The sequence below is a fragment of the Galeopterus variegatus genome, unplaced genomic scaffold (genome assembly GCF_000696425.1).
Source record: "Galeopterus variegatus unplaced genomic scaffold, G_variegatus-3.0.2 Scaffold5222, whole genome shotgun sequence".
NCBI lineage: Eukaryota > Metazoa > Chordata > Mammalia > Dermoptera > Cynocephalidae > Galeopterus > Galeopterus variegatus.
In genome coordinates this window covers 110,661-115,121 of record NW_007731333.1, presented here as the reverse complement: position 1 = coordinate 115,121, position 4,461 = coordinate 110,661, and positions in this window count along the sequence as shown.

The window sequence follows — 4,461 nt, the reverse complement described above, 5'->3', positions numbered from 1 at the left end:
GTGTATGTATGTGTTGAGGCTGGTAAACCTGGCACCTCCCACCTGCAGCCTCAGACCCACACGGAGTCCCTAGTTTGATCAATCATGGTATCCCATCCTTTTGTCCATAATAAAGTTTCAGGAATGGGCATGTGGCCCAAGCTGAGCTAATCAGACTTCTTCCCTAAGAATTTATATATGGATGCTATGAGAGAGAATTTCTTGGCACATTGTTTGAATATTTTATGCCTGAGTATGTCTATTGCCTGTGAGATGACCAGGTCTGAGGCTGATGAAGGGCATGGCAGATACTCAGAGGAATGGGCCCAAGGGAAACTGAGGTGAGGCTGATTTGGCCAAGAGCCACTAAAAAGCAATGACAAAGCAGAGAGAGAACAGACTGCGAGTTAGGTCTGGCTAACAGACTGCAGCCTCAAAACCCAGCAGGACAAGCAACCTTCAGTTAGACAAGAGACATTGTCTCAGGGTGCCAGTAGGGTACTCCAGAAAGCAGATGCTAAGATGGATTTAGGAGTGCAAAATGTTTATAGGGGAGTACCACCTCTGAGTGAAAAAGGGAGGAAGCAGAATCGGGCAAGGGAAGCCATGAGGCTGAGATACAGAGATAAAAGTCACTGCAGTGAAATGGACAAGCAAAGCTTTTCTGTAAGAGTAGCTCTGCCTTGGGCAGAAATGGCCAGGCCTCCAGGCCTCCATACCACCCTGCCCAGGCATTGGTATACAGCCACCACAAAGAAGAGCATGACCAGGTCATCATGCCCTTGCTCAGACATTGGCCAGGACCACCTAAGAAGAGCATGACCGCAGCTTGGAAGCTGAGGCAGACCCTGAAGGAGCTAACAGCTGGAACCTCTTGGATAACCCCTTGCAGCTGGACAGAGAATTGTTTCTTGAGGGAGAATCTGTGAGATGCACCTCCATGTCTGCCACACCCAGAGACCAGAGAGAGATGAGGACATTGCCTCAGAGAACCCCAAGTCTTTCCTGGGGTCCTTGGGACACATAAACCTTCCCCCTACCCCTTACCCTAAAAACAAGACACCATTTTAAGGAGAAAAGCAGAGGAGATGAGGGACTAAAAGACCTAGTACTTTTAACAAATGGAAAGTTATTTCCTAAAGAGACTGTTTATGTTACTGTATTGGACATTAGATTAATTCATTTTCCTGCTAATCCACTGATGATGGCTCAGGATACAGACTGGATTAGTTTTAGGAAAAATAAAGATATTATGTTGTCTGTTCACATATAAGTAATAGTTGGATTTTGTGACCCTATCGTGAGTATTATTATTACTGCTTGATTCATAATGTGGCACCAGCAAATGGCTACAGAGAACACATTTGCTTTGAGTGTGTGCAAAGTACTTCCAGAAAATGGTTATTTTTAAGATTTCATATATTTTGTAACTTTTTCCTTTTTGGTGGTGGGGAGTGTTATGGGAAAGAGAAAAAATTGCTCCTTCTTTTTCTTCTCCTCTGATAATGTGTTTCTTCCCTTGCATATATATTATAAATCAAGAGGAGAGTGTAAGGAAAAAAACTGGGTCCTTGCAGCGACAGCATGTTGGATGGGGACTCTCACCTGAGCATTTCAAAGTAATGCGATTTATAGATTGCATGTTGCAAATTGTAGCTCATGTATTCTTACTGCATTCCAGGACACAGAAGCATTCAGACAGTCTGGCTGACTTCTCTGTAGCAGATGAAATAACTCAAAGCCCATGAGCTGTGTGTTTAGGTCAGGCTATAGGAGATATAACAGTAGGATATTGGAGCTGAAGCCAGGAGAACGGGAGCCTACCTTTCTACTGAATTCATTCATTCTACTTCATATTACTTCAATCCATTCATTTATTCATTCATTTTCATTTCACTATTTAAATAATTCATTATTTGTTGCTTATTAAGTGTAGGAAAATAACAGTATGGCAAAGATAAATAAAACACAGAAGTTTGCCTTTGAGTTGCTCACAGTCTAGTTAGGGCAACTGCTTTGTAAAAGTGCTTATTTGCGAAAAAAAAAAAAAACTAAAATAAAACTAGGTATAAGCTACCAGGGTAGCATGAGGGGTGAGATGTGTAGGGGAGAGTCTGTGAAACAGCTTCGATTTGCCTGCTGTGAACAGTAGGTGGAGATACCTGAAATGAACAAACAAAACAACACGCAAACACTTCAGATCAAATCCAAACAAAGCAAAACAAAAATGTGCAAAGCAGAACTAGGTTATAGGCACACCTGTAAAGTCCTACCAGATTTTATCCAACCCATCCAGGTACTTTTTGGTGTTCTTTCCCCCCTGCCTCGCATCACATGCCATGACACCTCCTTTATCCTCTTTGAGGATTTTGGAACTATGTAAAAAATATCCTGGGAATTGTGATCTGGAAGTAACAAGGTGTTGTGTTAGCCCAGAGGCTCGTCCTGATTTCTGAGGGCACTTTGGAAGGATGATGGTGGGAGAGAAGGGTTTGAGAGTAGGGGGTCTGATATACTCTCATGGAACGAACCTCTCCCTGTGCACTAGCCCAGTGCTTCTCATACTTTAGCACCTGCAAGAATCACCTGGAGATCTTGTTAAAATGCAGATTCTGGTTCAATAGGTCTAGGGATGGGGCAGCGGTGAGAGGCTGGGATTGTGCGCTTGTAACAAACTCCTGAGGGAGGCTGATGTGGCTGGTCTGAGTTCCACAGTTTGAATAGCAAGGCTCAGGGACATATTGTTTCTGGGTTGGGTGGGGAGAGCAGAGATTGCTTCTGCAGCTCTATTACTCCTCCTGACATAATATTTAATCTGAGGCAATTGAGACCTAACTGGATTTTCTTTGGCATCACCAGATTTCCTATTTTTCAGCATTTTTCTCTTCCTGGTACCACTTTTTGTCTTCCATTGGTTCCAGTATCCTTCTATACTCACCTTTATCTACTTTCTCTAAGAACAGCAAGTAAAGAATCAGAAGAGCTGGGTGCGTGTCCTGGTTACTATTACCTGTGTATGTCAGATAATTTTATGTTGCTGCTGTCTCAGCTTTATCTACTTTCTCTAAGAACAGCAAGTAAAGAATCAGAAGAGCTGGGTGCGTGTCCTGGTCACTATTAACTGTGTATGTCAGATAATTTTACGTTGCTGCTGTCTCAGTTTTTGTATTTGTAAAAACAGTCAGTGACCAGAAGATTTATATGACTCACCCACTATGGCACTAGTATTTATGGCTCTGGGAAAGGCTTGTCCATCAGGCACGGTTGTCATTTTATACTGTGGTATCGATTCTTCTCCCCGGAGGATTGCATTGGATTTACAGTTATCTCTAATGGTGAAATGAAAGGTTTAGATCCCTGATAATAAACTGCCCCAAACAGCAAATAGGTGGTGAATAGGGAAGGATGCCCTTCCTAAAGTGCCTGTGCAGAAGCTGCCTCTTTCTCCAAAAGGTGTAACCGGTGGTTTTGGTTAAGAATAAGAGAAGAGGGAACAACTTTACTGTTTATTGAGGAATAGCGTCATTCAGGCTTCTTTCCTTCGAGAGTGACAGGGAGGCCACAGATGACAAGGTAAAAAAGTCCCAAGAGCACATATTTACGTATCAGGCATGACATCCTGGCCTGTGGCAGTCATCTATTGATTACAAAAGGAACAAACAGGTGACTCATGAAATCTTCAATAGGTCATTGGGTATCAGGAAACACAGCATTGTATGCTATAAAGTTAACAGAATTGATTAATCCGGTCACACACTGTGCAAGTTAAACACATTTTCTGTCGCCAGTCTTGTCTACCTCATTCTGATGAGCAACTTCCTTAGGTCCCTGGGAACAAATAATTCTCTCGGAGATGAGAAAGGTGAGAAGAACATGGGATTATCCCATCTGAAGAGGGATGATTTAAAAGGGATATAAACAAGGTGATTTTTTTCCATTATTTTTCTACCTCGTGTGTATACATCGTCTGCACAAGACTGAGGGTTGTCTCTAGTATAATGACTGTGCCAAATACGTGTCTTCAAACATATCAGGTCCTCAAGTATTTTAAATGGAATGAGGTATTGACTGTAGTACCTTGATAGTGAGGGCTTATAACCTATGTAACTAGTCTTCAGAGAGAAGAAAGTTATAGCTGCTGGGATACAGAGCCTGTCTGAAAGCCAAGAGTAATTCTCCCGATGGCTTTCATGGCACTTTCTTCCTTATTCTGTTCTCTGCCACTGGGGCCTGAGTCACTGGTTTATGCTAATGGATCAAGACCTGGGAATGGACTATAGGGGGGCACAAAATTGAAGACGCTGTGTCCCAGGTTGCCGAGAGCACTACAGGTTTGAGCCTATTGTCCTGATGTCCCATCTGTTTAACATTTTCTTGGATTTTTACTTTTTAATGAAATATTACAGTGAGAAGTTACATTTAAATAAGCTGGAAAGGATTTTGTAGATATCTACTGTGTACTTCCAACTTTTTCCATAATCA